The 17,452-nt window shown below is 31.4% G+C and overlaps 1 pseudogene; it reads right to left on the reverse strand.

Annotated features, from left to right (window-relative positions):
• Positions 1–3,179: 3,179 nt before the first annotated feature.
• Positions 3,180–4,400, reverse strand: LOC146901087 (F-box/kelch-repeat protein At3g23880-like; annotated as a pseudogene).
• Positions 4,401–17,452: the final 13,052 nt, after the last annotated feature.

The following is a 17,452-nucleotide window of genomic DNA, read 5'->3' on the forward strand; positions in this document are numbered from 1 at the left end:
CCTTTATGTAACTAACCCCCGAACCCTAAATCTTTTCAAAATGGGGTAGTTTGAACTTTTTCCCCTTTTCTTAAAAAAATTAAATGTTCAGTCGTGAAATAAATTTAGTGAGTCAAAAAGCTAATCAAATAGCCTTGATCTCCGAAAAATGACGCAACAGGGATACGTATAGGTTTTGAATTCCATGATTTTTTGAGAGATAAGTTATATTGTTTTTGTGAGATGTAAGATACTTGTACGTATCATTTTTTCTTTTCTTATAGGGATACGTATGGGTTTTGAATTCCATGATTTTTTGAGAGATAAGTTATATTGTTTTTGTGAGATCTAAGATACTTGTACGTATCATTTTTTCTTTTCTTATAGGGATACATATAGGTTTTGATTCCATGATTTTTTGAGAGATTAAGTTATATTGTTTTTGTGAGATGTAAGATACTTGTACGTATCATTTTTTCTTTTCTTATAGGGATACATATAGGTTTTGAATTCCATAATTTTTTGAGAGATTAAGTTATATATTGTTTTTGTGAGATGTAAGATACTTGTACGTATCATTTTTTCTTTTCTTATAGGGATACGTATAGGTTTTGAATTCCATGATTTTTTGAGAGATAAGTTATATTGTTTTTGTGAGATGTGAGATACTTGTACGCATCATTTTTTCTTTTCTTATAGGGATACTTGTACTCTTTCAAATAAAAATGCAAAGAGAGAAAAAGATACATAAATACATGTTACACATGACTATATTCTGATTTTCAATTAACACAACTGATTTTTTATAACCGTATAATAACTTCCTACTTCACATGATACCATTGTATGTAGTCTAACTTTATTAAGTGTTCGAGGATTTTTATATCTTTTTACTAGCAAAAAGGTGAGCGTTTATCAGGTCTTTGTTGCGCATAATTGTATATCAACATTAGTGCATTGGTTATAATTTTTTTACTGTATGCCACACGCAAAAAGTTTTGATAAATGGATCAAAATAAGTTTCCTAAAGTGTAGATTATTTTCTTTTTTCGATTAAATATTGTTTCTATTATAGTGAGATTGTTCTGATTATAATTAGATTTAATTAATTTTTAATTTAAATTTTAAATAATATTATAAAAAAGGATAATAGTAATCACAATAGTTTAAATTAAGGACACAATTAGAAGAAAAAGTACCCCACCTAAACTATGTATCTCCTTTATGTATAGGTAAAAATAATATATATATATATATATATATATATATATATATATTATTTTTTTGGTGGCCGAGGTTTGAACCTCGAACCTTAGATATATTATGATTGTCCCTACCAACTGAGCTAAGCTCACAAGGATGTGTGTGTGTGTGTGTGTGTGTGTGTATATATATATATATATATATATATATATATATATATATATATATATATATATATATATATCTTCAAAATATCCTAAAAGATGAAGATTGTTGTATACACATGTTATTAGGCTGAAAAAAACACACACACACACATATAATAATAGTAATAATAAATATTCATTTTTCAACGATAACCATTACATTGGGAAGTGACGAACTTAAGCATGTTTATAGTTTCATATTTTTTAAAGCACCAAGTTGTTGGACTCTACTGGTTGATGATCACACGCACACGCACGCGCGCGCACACACACAATAGGGAGAGATAGCGAGACACTTATATGAATGTGTGTGCACGCATGTATGAGCATGCATGCATGCATGTGTAACTTATAAAAAAAACATGACAGCTATATCATACTTTGCGCATAACACTTAAAATCTCTAGGAGGACCTTGCCTACATCTCTCCTTGCTAACACCATACAACCAATTGTTTAAAATACCCCATAAGTGTGATGCATGTATCTTTCTTTGAGGTCTAATTTTCAACATGTTATCCATCAATTTGTTGACTACTAGAGTGACAGTGATTGTCACTCTTATATAAAGGTAAGGTTATGTTGTGAAGCTTAAGCAAATTATATATGTTCCACTGATCTCACTTACATATTGAATTGAAAAAGGAAAGCATTATGGAAAGGATCAAGTATATATTAAAATGGTCAGGCGTATACATGCTCACACCTACATTTATGTGGAGTTTGACGGGATTGTCATCTAAGAAGAATGTAACAACTTTTGAAGATAATATTGATGATACAATTGAAGCTGGCATGCATTCTTTTGTAGGTTTTGCATTTACAATCATTCTTGGTGGGCTGGCTAAGGAAGCAATGCTACGCAATCATAAATATTCACTTAAAGCAATATACTATTGGCTATGCGGGTAATGTTACATTTATTCGTCTTTGATGTTTTTTTTTATGGTTTATTTTTTTATGTTTTGGTAGGGTGGAGTGCGAGTTCAAACCAACAATATCTATCTTGTTCACACTTAATGTGTGCGAATATTGCCACTAGACTCTTTGAAATAAAAATGCAAAGAGATAAAAAGATACATAAATACATGTTACACATGACTATATTCTGATTTTCAATTAACACAACTGATTTTTTATAACCGTATAATAATTTCCTACTTCACATCATACCATTGTATGTAGTCTAACTTTATTAAGTGTTCGCGGATTTTTCTATCTTCTTACGAGCAAAAAGGTGAGCGTTTATCAGCTCTTTGTTGCGCTTAATTGTATATAAACATTAGTGCATTGGTTATAATTTTTTTACTGTAAGCCACACGGAAAAAGTTTTGATAAATAGATCAAAATAAGTTTCCTAAAGTGCAGATTATTTTCTTTTTTCGATAAGATATTGTTTCTATTATAGTGAGATTGTTCCGATGGTAATTAGATTTAATTAATTTTTAATTTAAATTTTAAATAATATTATAAAAAAGGATAATAGTAATCACAATAGTTTAAATTAAGGACACAATTAGAAGAAAAAGTACCCCACCTAAACTATGTATATCCTTTACAGGGCCGTTCCAATAAAATTGGAGGCTCAGCACTAATATTAAAAATGACCCTAATAAAAATAATTAATGATAATAATGATAATTTAAACAATTGCAAATAAACAATGAGGATTATTTTGATTTTAATTTGTTTTGTTGAATTTTTTGTTTGTTGATAGATGTGTAGGTTTGGCCTAACTTGTCCATTTACTCTTTATTTTTGTCAAATAATAAGTGTTTGATTTAGACCTACGTAACAAAAGAAAACATTATACACAAAATTAAATTAAAATTACATTTATGCCCTTCAGTTTTAATTTTCCCCAAAAACAAAAACATGGTCTTTTGGTCCAAGTGAAAAGGTGTTGGTTGCTAAAATAGACCTTCATGAAAATGAGTGGGTCTATTGTAGCAAACCCATATATTGCCTTTGTACTTACATAAGAATTAGTAGGTCCTCGCATGTAAGGAATAGTGAAAAGTTTAGTCCAAGACTCTTTATTTCCAAATTCCTTCATAATCCAAATATCATCACCTGAGGTCAGGCACAAGCAATCCCTCAGAACAGTCAAAGCTGACAAGTCATGCCCTACTTCTTCAAAGCTAGGAGGTGAAATTTTTTGACAAGACTCATTAGCCAAATCAAAAGAAACAATAAAGCCTGGATATTTCCTGCCCTGTTCATTTACGAACAACCAGTTAATCGTTCCATTCAAGAATTGTCCACATGGCTCCCATTTAGGAACACCACCAAAAGGACACTCTTGAATGTTTCTTCAAAGATCGGTACCCAAAGTATGAACCTTTACTTCAGTTTTGAGAACCGAATAATTTTCAAGGAAGGAAAAAATGACAACTACCTTGTAGATATCTGTAGAAGAATCACAGCCAAAGCCAAACGTTGTACGAACATAAGGAATCACTTTTGGCTTTTCAAAAAGGGGCAATTCCTTCAACTTTCTAATGGAAGGGTTCAACAATATAACTAAGCCTTTCATATAATCTGCAATACACAAAATTCCATTGCAAGAGCCAACAAAATTGGGGTTACCGGTTTTTGGTAGGCAGTGGAGGTTTTGCGTGAACTCAGTGGTTATGTCGGTGAAAACTGAATAGAGAGGGTAAGATACGAGAGTGTAGTTGTATGGGTAACATGTGTTTCTTAGGAAGTGGAAGTTTTGTGTGGTAGATAGACGAAGATGCTTCTTAACGAAATTGGGTTAAAAAATTAGAGAATTCCATGAATTGCAGACACATCGGAGTTGAAGCATGAGCTTCACGGGTAGTCTACACAGAATTTCTGGAATGACGTCAAAAGGAAGAGTGGGAAGCATTCTTAGTGTATGTGTAATTATATTCGTCCATATATTTATATATGTTAGGAGCTTATTTGAAACATTGAAGGGGCAATGTTGGAAAGTGTATTAGAAGTTGGAACGTAATCTAAGAAGGAAGCCTTTTGGATGATGATTGAAATTATGATACAATGCACTTCTTTAGTTATTAACATCCATTGGAAGACTACAGGGTAAACAACATAATTAATTTTGATGAATTGAATGCTTATAATTCGAAGTGGGATAGGTGGGAAGGCAAAAATTCAGCCGCCTTCATTTCACATAATTTTTTTTTTTGCCCTGTCTCCAAACAAAATTATATATATATATATATATATATATATATATATATATATATATAGGGGAGCATATCACGTGAGAATGACAATTATATATGAGAATGATAAGAATAAATAGGAGCCATTAGATTAAAATACATGGCTGAGATTAAAACCCCCAAATTAAACATGTCCACACGCTGACTGATTCTCACTCAGTTTCTCACGCGCGTTCCAATTCTCTGGTTTTTTCTTCCTTCAAACGCTGCTTCTTCTTCCCCCGACCTTAAACCATCTCTTCCGGCAGCCCCGACCTTCAACCCCCAGTTTGCGACGCCCCAGCAGTTCCGGCGTAAAGGGTCTCCGTCGCCGTCGCCACCTTCCACCACCACCAGCTTCGACACATGGCGAGTATCATCTATTTTTACCAGAGAAATTGATCTACTGTGTGATTATGGGTTCTATCTTATTTTCTTTTTTTGAAATTGTAGATTTTCATTTTTTGAGTTTCAATGTAACCCTTTCTTTATTTTTCATCTGGTAGCTTATTCAATGTTGATTTGTTGAGATTGTATTCAATGAAAATGAATTTGTTGTAGCCACTGATGAAGACAGTTTTGAAGGAAAATGGAGGAAGATTCACCGTAAAAATTGTAGAACAAAAGAAAGGAAGGACAATGGAATTTGGGGAGATAGGGAAAGAGAAGAAGAAGCAGCGTGTGAACTGAAGGTGAGAAAAACACAAGAAGGGGGGTTGAATTGTGTTTTGAAAAATTCTTCGTTTCTCCTAAAAACTGAACACACTGATCAGAAGCTAGGTGAGACAGCTTCTGAAGTGATAATCAGAATCTAAATGCAGCGGAATAAAACAGAGAGAGAGAAGAAGAACGACACAAAGCAATTATACTGGTTCCTTCCACAATCCGGAAGTAGTCCAGTCCCCCTTGCACTTCCAAGGAGATTTCACTATGAGTAATATCTGATTACAAATGCTCAAGCACACAAGCAAGAGACTTCCTTTGCTCAAGCACACAAGCTAGAGACTTCCTTTGCTCAAGAACACAATCAAGAGACTTCCTTTGCTCAAGAACACAATCAAGAGACTTCCTGCTCAAGCACAACTGCAAGAGACTTCCTAACTAAACAAAATTACACAGAAAATTGTTTAAGGTTGAACACTTGATATACAATCAGAGGTGCTCACAATACAAATCAGATACAGACTCAATGAACTTAAGAATTTCTAAGATATGACTTTGAGACACAGAAATTCTAAGTGAATGCAGAACAATTTCAGCAGAGGTTTGGTACTTGTGAAAATCTTGTGAGTCTTTCGTTTAGCGTTCTTGCATTACCAAAACTCTAATTCTTCACTCCTTTATATAGAGGTGTGAAAGAGACGTTGTGAAATTGCCAGCACTCCAAAGAGTCGTTGTTGAAGCTTGATCTTTCACCAATGATCTTTTGCCTGATTTGGTTGTTGTCCTATGAAGAACAAATTTGAAATCCATTCCTTATCCAAAGGAACATCTATGCAGGCGAAGCTGTATTCTGGAGCTGTTTTCTTGTCTTGTAGCGTGGACACAAAACAGAGTAGTGGAGAACGTGGTTGTACAATTCGTACAAAGTACAATGTCAACGCTTTCGTCCAAAATGCAAGCACAAGCCTTCAAACACCTTTGAAATGACCGTTGCAAAATTCCACTAATCCTTTGTTTGTGTTTTCGAATCCAATGGATAGCTTTTGCATTGATAATTCTTCAATTCTTGAATCTTTTGCAAATCCAGTTGAGATTCAGCTTCTGGTGAAATAGCTTCTGATGAGGCAGCTTCTGATGATGCAGCTTCTGATGACATGACTTCTGCAGCTTCTGATGATGCAGCTTCTGATGATGTGGCTTCTGGACCTCTTGTCTTCAGAAGCACTATTCTTCAGGAGCAGCTTACTTCAGGAGCGCTATTTCTTCAGGAGCAGCTTGACTTCAGGAGCGCTTTGCCTTCAGAATCATCTAAGCTTCATTTCCTTTGCTCTTTATTTGCTCATTCAGAACCAATGATGATGTAACTTTATAATTATGGTCCTGTACACTTGAACAAATATTAGCTAGTCCAATTTACAATTTTTAATACCTTGTTATCATCAAAACTTTTTAAGGTTCATTGTTAAGCACATTTTGTTCCAACATGAACATGTTTAATTTAGGGGTTTTAATCTCAGCCATGTATTTCAATCTAATGGCTCCTATTTATTCTTATCATTCTCACATATAATTGTCATTCTCATGTGATATATATGCCCCCTATATATATATATATATATATATATATATATATATATATATATATATATATAGGGGGACATAATGTTATCCCACCAACCCTTTAATTGCCCAGTAAAACCCATAACTAACATGTCTTTAGTTTGCTTATCTGAATTATTTTTAATTTTTAATGCGGTTGCCGCCATTGTCATTTGTTGAATTACATCCAAAACATGTTGTTCAGATGCGCCATCTATATTCCATTCTGATATAGCATGACCGGTATAAGAGTTTTCAACAAAATTAAATCTTTCTTCAAATTGCACATCTGCAAATGAAGGTCGAGGATAAAAATTTCTAGTTCTAGGCCTAGGACCTGGACCTAGTTTATTAATACTATTTTCATATTCTTGAGAAAGCATATTGATTGAGGAGGTAGAGGCTAGATTCATTTTACTTAATTTTTCAATTAATTGGTTAATCTTCTCTTCTGACTTTTCTGGTCCTAATTTCATTTTGTTTGCTATATTTTTTGAAGGGACTTCATATTTATATATAGGTCTTTTAGGATCAAGTTCAGTTTTAATTTCCTTTTGAGGAATAGGAAAGGTTTCTTCAATTCTTCCTAATTGGGTTGCTATGGTACTTAATGTCTGATTTGTGTAATTTAGCTGAGTATGTATATGATAAAAATCTTTTCTAGTTGTAAGAGCAGGTGGTTCATCAGGATGTTTAATTGTTTTAAATGGGGCTGCTTCTAATTCCATATTTTCAACCTTTATTAAAATAGGTTCTAAAGGTGGATGTATTGAACTAATTATTTGTTTATTAGTTGTTTTCCACTGCGTGGTCATTCTAGTATTTGTATCTAAAAACATTTTATCAGCATAAGGATTAGGTATTTCGTATTCTAAACAATATAGTTCAAACCAAGTAAAGAAATTTATATTAATCTCATGATGTGTCAAAAAATCATAGAATTCTTTTAAATAATAATCTGTCAATTCTTTATTAAACGTAGAGAAATACCAATCTCTTTTTTGTTTATTATGTTCTCCCATAAAATTAATTTTAATCCAATTTTTATCTATCTCAAAGGGTTCTTCTCTTGTTAATGTATTACAGACTTGAGATCTAGTAGGTGAAGGTGATCTAGATGGAGATCTAGGCCTTGGTTGTTGGTATAAAGGAATTGGAACTGCAGGTTGGAAATTGACACCTGACAATCCTACTCTAATAGTTGAATCTACAGACCTTTTAGACGCTGAGGGCTGCGTGCTTGAAGATGAACTAATACTACTAGTTCCGTAATATCTATGTGACTGGCTTCTATTCATTCTAATAATAACAGATCCATCTATATCTTGAATAGTATGACTAATAGATCTAGATTCTGGGTTTTCATTTTTAACAACATTTTGTATAACCCATTCCTCGGGTAACTTTTCTATTATTTCAGAAGCAGTTAATATCTTAGGGGTAACTACCATGGATTTATTTAGATTAGCTTCTATAATACAAGTTTCATTCTTAGGGGTTGCTTTTAATGATTTAAAGTCATAATTAACCTTAGATACCTTATAAGTAATTCGACTTATAACATCGAGGTTAGCAACTCCTGGGATGAAGGTTTCTCCCTGAGTTACTACACAAATGGCTAATGAGTGGGTAGTAAAAGGGTTAGATAAACTCATACTAAAATTAGGATGACAGTTAAAGTATGCTGGTCCACTATTTAAATTTGACTCTAAAGTAGCTATTACTGATTCATGAAAATCTTTAATTCTAGTATCACGTAATACTAAGAGTAAAGGAGTATTTAATCCTAGTCGATGTAATGGTTTTACAGCTACTTGAATTAATCCTAAGTGAATATATTTATATCCATCTTTTAAATGTTTATCTATTAATTCTTTATTTAATAATTTAATTACTTCGTACTTATTAATAACTGAAGTTGCCGACTCAATAGTACGAATAATCTTTTGAGCATTAAATTCAAAAGTACTAAATTTATATATTTCTTTTAATTTTATTTCTGGTAAAGACCAGTTAGCTAATTTGTTTTCTATTTCTTGAATTTCTAATTCATTATTTTGATATTCATCTTGATTTAATTCGTCTATGTTAGGATTACTAGATGATGCAGGACATAAGGTCCTACTACTGGTACTTCTTCTACCACTGGATCCTAACTGACTCAAAGCCCTTAAAATTTGAGACATAATTCAAATTCTTTCTAAACAAACTAGAATTCTTAAAGTTCTCTCTTCTCTCTCTCTCTCTCCCCCTTATAGTTTGTTCCTATTTTGTTTCTATAGTGTGCTAAACCAACGGTTTCACTGCCTACCCTTAGGTCTTACTACCTGGACCACACACTAAGATACAACAAGGATAAAGTTCAGGGTTACAAAGAGTTAAAAGAAAATAAAACTTGTAAGAAAACTAAAATAGTTTTAAAGAATTTAAACTAATTTCAAACAGTATCAGGCTCTGATACCAGTTACTGCGGAAAGCTTAAATAAGAAACGGCTCTTTGTTCTTCTGGGAAAATAACAATAGAAATATGCATGCGTTCAATACTTGTAATCAGAGAGTTTGTTTCAATTGTAAAACAAAAATAATTTCTAGGTACAAAATTAATAACATGGATACTGAAACTTATAAACATGGTTTTATTTCATAAAACTTAAAGCTTACAAAAGTTATAAAACTTAATAAAACTTACAAGAGTTTCAAAGCTCAGGGATCTTAGAATGCTAGCAGAGAAAATGCTTGCAAAACTTCGAATGCCTAAACATATGAAAGGCTTGCCTACTTATAGCAAAAGCTTGAAGTCCGGACTTCAAAAATAATACACCGGATTTAATATGGCCGACAAAGATAAATGGCCTATAGTAAAAGCAAATAAGGTGGCCGACAAAGACAAAAGGCCTTAATAGTAAAAGTAAAAATAATGGTCGACATGACCTTTAATTAATACAAAACGACAACTAACTTTAATAAAGGAAAAGTAATATCCGCAGAGATAATTGTGATCCACTTTTAATCAATAATTTCATAACAGTCGTCTTCATTGTCTTGTAATTGTTCTTCTGTAGCTGATTCACTGTCGCTTGCCGAAACAGTGGACATTGCCTCATGTAATTTTTCTAAAAATTTATTGGGATCTGATGTGGAGGATAATGAAGCAATTAATTTTGATTTGGTAGCTAGAAATGCGGATTCATCTGATATAGAAACTCCTCTACATTTGCTGGGGTTAGCTTTAAACCAATCATCTAATACCTAGGTATTTAAAAGGGCTGGATTAAATTTAACCCACCATTTAATTCTTATTTTCTTCACTAATTCTTGTCCCGTACATTCAGGCCAAATTTGCTGGGTGGCAAAGGACCATGCAGTAATCCAAGTAATTCCAAAAACAGCACAAAATGCCAACAGACTTTTATGCTTAGGGCAAGTAGTGGTTTGTGAAAATCGTTCATAGGCTGCTAAAGCATAATCAGGTAATATGGTTTTATTAAGACCATAAACTTCAAACCATTGTACGAACCAGTTTGGAAAGGATAATGAGATATTCTTGTTAAACCAGATGAACCAGGTGTGTTCAAAAGGTAGTAAATGTAAGAATGAGCTCCAGGCATCCATGTAGTCAAAGTAATTGTAATGTTGTGGAGAAAAAACCCTAGAAAAGGATTTTTTTAGTATAAGGAGCCATTCCCCAGTCAGATGGAGATAAGACTTTGTTAATTTTGAATTTTGAAAATTTAATAGATGAATTCTCTTTTTGATGAGTCAGAATAATAGAGTCTGAATCAACTAAAATGAATTCATAATATTCTCTAGTTTTTAATAAATCTTTTGGTAGAAACCAAAAGCCTGGTGGAAAGATTTTCGAAGTAATTTGCAGTAAAGATGACCCTTCTGGGCAGTAATGAGATTCCAGGGGAATAATTGGCAGTGCAATTTCTTTAGTAATAAATGTAGTTCTCTCCAAAGGAGGAGGAGAATAATAAGCTAATGGGGAACCGGTTGACCTCTGAGAGGCCGTAATTCTCTGATTAAACTGGGATGGTGAAACCATCACAGCTTGGGCTCTAGTTCCGGAGGAGGAACTAGGAGAAGAAATTTTTGATATGTAGGTAGGAGAGGATCCTACTACAATCTGTTTTTCTGTAATGGGTAATGGAGGGCCATAAGAATCTTTTCTGGAGGTTTTGTCATTTGAACTCATATTTTTCCCTGCAAGAATTCTCTCGTTAAGAAATCTGGTAAAGAGTTTTTTATTCCTTCAATATGCATAATTTCAAAATCAAAACATGCAAGTAATGCCTGCCATCGGGCAAAAATATGTTTTGAAACTAAATTTTTAACATCCTTTTGTAAAACACTTTTTGCTGATTTACAATCAGTTTTTAAAACAAATGATTTTGAAAATAAATCATCTTGAAATTTCATAATGCATAAAACAATAGCTAAAATTTCCTTTTTAATAGTACTGTAATTTATTTGCGGTCCAGTCCAAGTTCCGGAATAAAATCTAACAACCTGTTCTTTTTCTGACCCTGGTAAAACTTGTTTTAATATTCCTCCAAATCCTAGATCTGAAGCATCAGTTTCTACTATCAGGCTGGCCGTAGGACAAGGAATTCCTAGACAAGGTAATTTTTTAACAATTTTCTTAAGATTAATAATACTAGTAGTCATGGTATCATCCCAAGATGGAGGGTTTTTCTTAAGTCTTTTGAACAAGGGGGCGCAAATGACTCTAAGATTTGGTATGAAATCAGACACATAATTAAGACATCCTAAAAATCTTTGTAATTGAGTTTTATCAGTGATTTTATTAGGAAATTTACTGACAAATTCTAAAGATCGACTAATAGGAGTGTACGTTCCTTGACTTATATCAAATCCTAAGAATCTAATCTTTGATTGAAAAATTTTTAATTTCTTTTCTGACAAGGCCAATCCATTAGATTTAATAATTTCGAAGAATTTATTCATGTGATATATATGTTGATTAATTGAGTCGGAAAAGACTAATATGTCATCCAAATAGACTATAACAAAATCAGAATATTTATTAAATATGTCATTCATGGTATTTTGAAATTCTGAGGGTGCATTTTTTAATCCTAAGGGCATAACATTCCATTCGAAATGTCCAAATGGTACTACAAAGCCGGTTTTATATTTATCTTCTTCTTTTAATTGAATCTGATAATATCCAGATTTAAGGTCGAATTTAGAAAAGACACTTTTATTTTGTAATCTATTAATTAAATTTCTTTTATTAGGAATAGGATATCTAATCCATTGTAAAGCAGTGTTTAAGGGTTTATAATTTATAACAAGGCGAGGACTTCCTCTTTCTAATTCAGCGGCGTTAACTACATAGAAAGCTGAGCAACTCCAAGGGGATTTACTATGCCTAATTAGTCCTTTATCTAAGTATTCTTGTATTTCTTTTTTACAATAGTTTAATTGTTGTTCACTCATGTGTATAGGTCTCGCTTTAGTAGGTATATTGGTTTCTTTAAAGTTGGGTTCATAAGGTAAAGACACCGTATGTATTTTTCTTTTCCAGAAAGCGTTAGGCTGGTCTGAACAAAGATCTTTAATAAAGTTATCTTGTATACCCTTAATTATATTTTGTATCTTTTTAGATTGTAATTGCTCATCTATTCTTTTATAATGTATTTCTTTATTAATGAAATTAATTTGTTTTTTCTTTAAATCTATTTGGTTTATTATAGTAATGTTATTTCTTTTAACTGAATTAATATCTCTTATTTTAGGTTGATGTATAAACTCAAACTTTACAGTTCTTCCTAAAGCTTCAGTAATTATTTCTTTATCATTAACCATAAATGGATATAATAGCGCTAAAAAAGGCGTTCCTAAGATTATGTTTTCTTTCATGTCTTTAACTAATAAGAACGAAGTTTTATAACATACTTGATCTTTACAAATTTTTGCATTAGATAATTTATAGGCTACCTGTAATCTGGCTCCATTTGCTCCTGCAAGGACTTCTTTAGTTTTTTCATAATATTGTGTAGGAATTAATCCTTCTTGAATACAGTTTAGATCCGCTCCAGAGTCTATTAATGCGTCTAATACGTACGTATGATCATGTACAATTAATTCAATTTTAACATGCCATTTATGAGATATAATTCTAGCAATATTGGCTATGTAACCTTCTTCATTATTATTATTTTGTATGTTTGAAGATTCTAGTTTCTCTTGTTGCGATATTATAAAATTTCCTTGTAATTCTAAAATTTTTAATTCTAAATTATCACTTCTTTGTTTTAAATGAATATCTACTTCTTTTAGTTGTTTAATTTCATTTTTTAAAATTTTTATTTCTTCATTTAAATCTTTAACGGTAACCTCCTTAGGGGATTCAAACATTTTCATAATATCTTTAAATTCTATTTTATGAACATCATTTTTATGAATATTATTATCTTCTATAATATCTTTTATTTGTTTCATAAAGGCGGTTTTATCTTCAGAATCTTCCATTTTATCTAAAATAGTAATTAGTTTATCAGCTTGACTATTAGTAATTACATTAATAGTTTTAATACAATTATTACAATTACAAAAATCTAATCCAGAACATTCCTCTTCTGGTCTATCTTGGATGTTATCTTCCCAATTTTCTAATTGATTGAGATCGTCGTATTCTGATGTATAATTATTAGAATCTTCCCCTGAAGATTGTTCCTTAACTGATTCTTCCTCATCAGTTTCTAACATGAGTTTTTGTAATGTATTAACCAAACTTTCTTTTAATTCTTCTGAAATATCTAAACTACTAATTTGCTTAATTTCTTTGACTCTACATTTGTTAGAGTAATGTCCAAATTTTCCACATTTATAACATTGAATATTTTTACTATCTTTTAATGTTTTATGAGGTTTTTTATAATTTTTTGTTGGACTTTTCTTATTAGATTTATAATATTCTTGATTACCTTTATCTTTAATAGTTTTATAATGCTTATGCTTATGCGAACTCTTTTTCCTAGAGTTAGAATTTTCTCTAGCTTTCTTACTACTAGGGGCTCGTAAAGGGGGTGCCCCGTATTGTTCGCAAAAAGATCCCATTTCTCTTCTATTACTCCCTAATTCGCTTTTAATTTTTCTTTGTATTTTAAAGTCGGTACAAACCTGCATACCCGTTTCTATAACATAATTAGAAAGTTCACCTAGGGTTAAAGAATCATATGGGATAGTCCCATTATACACTCTTTTAAGATTTTCTTTTACCTTATCTGCAAATAATTTAGGTAATCCTCCTATAAATCTTTCTTTCCAATAAGACATTCCTCCATCTGCCCTGAGACATAATTTTGAAAGGAACATGTCTCTATACCAACGATAATCTGACATAGTTGGACAGTAAAGATTCATTAATTGATCTGACGCTCTTTGTTGGAGCTTAAGAGGTTCTCCTATAAAGAATTTTGTAATTGAATAAAGGAGGGTAGTAACACAATTCTCTTCATTAATTCCATTCTCAGTTTTAACAGCAGTGTCTATTAAAATTTTATCTTGCGGGGACATATATATATATATATATATATATATATATATATATATATATATATATATATATATATATATATATATATATATATATATATATATATATATATATATATATATATATATATATATATATATATAGCATATCAAGTGAGAGGAGTAGTTATAATGAGAGATGAGAGGCTTAATTGTCGGCTGTTGGATTAAAATCAACGGATGATATTAATTTAGTGATTAAACAATGCACTTACACCCAATCTTTTCAATCTCACTGATCTTTTTCTTTTCCTTCAAAAATCTGCACTTGCTTCCTTTTTCCTTTTCTTTTTCACGCCCATTAAACTTCTTCCTTTTCAGATTCAGTGTTATCAAATTATTTCCCCGTTCTTGTATAGTGTTCTCAATTCCTTTAAAGACCCATTCTTCTTGATAAAGAAAGAGCTCCATCTTGTCATGATTTTAATAGTTGTAATCCATAAACATTGGTTTCATTTATCCAGGAAACAAGCAATGAGAAGAAATATGAAAGAAAAATTGCAATTTTTAAAGAATTTGAAGGCAATTTCAATCTTGTAGGACGAATTAAGAACACACCTTCTTTCAATAATTTTTGAAAAACGAATTAAGAATTAAGCCTTTTTGTTTAATTGAATTTTGCAAACCCACAAATTCACGTTTCAATTTCCCCTAACCTAAAAACCCAAAAAATGGGTCTTTTTATTTATGTGGGTGATAGTGAAGTAGTTAAAATTCTCCTCGTCGTTGGTGTTCCTAATCGTCAGAGTTCGTCGGCACTTTTCCTGTTCGTTTTTGGATCTAAGTTTTGATGTTATGGATTATTATATTTTCATATTACTTTTTAAATTGGATTATTTGGTTGTTAAATCAATGAAAGAACAACTAGAAATGTATTTTAGTGATGAGCCAGATGGAGAGGAATACGGTAAAGAATGAGATGAAGAAAACTGAAACTGGAAATGAGTAAAGGAAGGGATGATGGAGAAATTGAGTAATATTAAAGCACATAAGTCACCACAATAAGAGTTTTAATGTGAGCCATTGATTTTGATCTAATGGTCCAGATTTAATTCCTCTCATCCTCTCATATTAACTATTCCTCTCACTTTATATGCCCTTTATATATATATATATATATATATATATATATATATATATATATATATATATGGGTTATGATAGAAGACACCTTTTATGAAGGTGTCTTTATCAAGTTACTCTATGGGTATTTGCGAAAAGACACCAACTTACTTTTATGAAGGTGTCTTTTAGCAAAGTTATAACTAAAAAGTGAAAATCACACCTTAAGGTGTGACTTGTTAAAAGACACCACCAAAGGGTGGCTTGTAACAAAACCCATATATATATATATATATATAGGGTTATGATAGAAGACACCTTTTATGAAGGTGTCTTTTATCAAGTTACTCTATGAGCATTTGCGAAAAGACACCAACTTACTTTTAGGAAGGTGTCTTTTATCAAAGTTATAACTAAAAAGTGAAAATCACACCTTAAGGTGTGACTTGATAAAAGACACCACCAAAGGGTGGCTTGTAACATAACCCATATATATATATATAGGACAAATCTAGTGAGAATGGGTTAATTATATGAGAATGGTGAGAACACTTATCAACCTTTAGATCAAAAATAAATGATCTAGATTAAAAAATGCTCACATGTGTCTTAACCTATTCTATCAATTCTCAACAACTCATTAATTTGTTAATCTTTCTCCAATACCATTCAGCAAAACGCTTTCTTATGTCCACCGACGGCAATTTATATTGACAATTCACCACCATTAACATAGACAGCAGAATTCAAATGATATATAATTGATTGTTCAGTCCTTTTTCTATACAAAAATGACAATTTTAATTTAGTGAAAGAAAAGCTAAAGCAATTTTTTAATTTGACCAAATTATAATTAAAATACAAGCTGGAGGTGAAATTAGATTTGGAAATGAAATGTTTTTATTTCTCAAATCGTTTTAGATCAATTGAAAGAAAGATTGTTGTAACCAAAAAAAATTGAAAGAAAGATTGTGAAGAACAAATACATTAGTTTGAAATTAGATTTGGAATGATTTCTTTTATGGGTTTCCAACCGCGAACGTGTGAAGGAAAGGGGCGACAGTGAGTTTTTGACTGAGTACTGGCGGTGGAAGGTGACGACGGCGGTCTTCAGGGCAGGAAGGGTTTGGTCACCGAAAAAGATCATTGATGGTGAGGGGAGGAAGAAACAGTTGTAGCTTTTGAAAGAAGAAGAAACGGCACATTAGTTTCAAGGGAGAAAATTTTATTGGAATGAGATTGGCACATGACAATGTCACATGACTCACTTAAGTGATAATCTAATCTCAGCCATACCTTTTAATCTAAAGGCTCATATTCATTCTCTTCATTCTCATATAAATATACCATTCTTATATGATACTCTCTCTCTCTCTCTCTCTCTCTCTCTCTCTCTCTCTCTATATATATATATATATATATATATATATATATTATTATTATTATTATTATTATTATTATTATTATTATTATTATTATTATTATTATTATTATTATTATTATTATTATTATTATTATTATTATTATCTTCTATATTCTATCTATCTATTATTATTTTCCATTCTCTAATATATACTAGATTGTCATTCTTGAAAAATCTTCTTACCTCACTTATAACTTTTCACCCTTTGATATATCTCATTAATCCTCCACTATATCATCCTCTTCAAAAAAAAAAAATCCTTCACTATATCATAATACTTTGTCAATTAAAACTATTCACTCTTTCTTATTCTATGATTATTATTATTAGTGTCATAGAAAGTTATCATGTATTAATGCAATATTTTTTTTGTGAGAAATTACTTTAAGTGAAGGTTGTTCATGTAACTAACACTATCTTGCATCATCTTCCAAGGGAAAAGCCGGTGTCTAGCTTAATCAAAAAATTTCGTGAGCTTCTCTAATAAAATATATACTATAAGAAAAGATGGTTTATTTCACATGTTTTCATGAAGACGTGACTTAAGACTCTCTCTAAATT

The sequence above is a fragment of the Medicago sativa genome, chromosome 8 (assembly GCF_051527215.1).
Source record: "Medicago sativa cultivar Bolivia chromosome 8, Bolivia_mono, whole genome shotgun sequence".
In the NCBI taxonomy this organism is placed as follows: domain Eukaryota; kingdom Viridiplantae; phylum Streptophyta; class Magnoliopsida; order Fabales; family Fabaceae; genus Medicago; species Medicago sativa.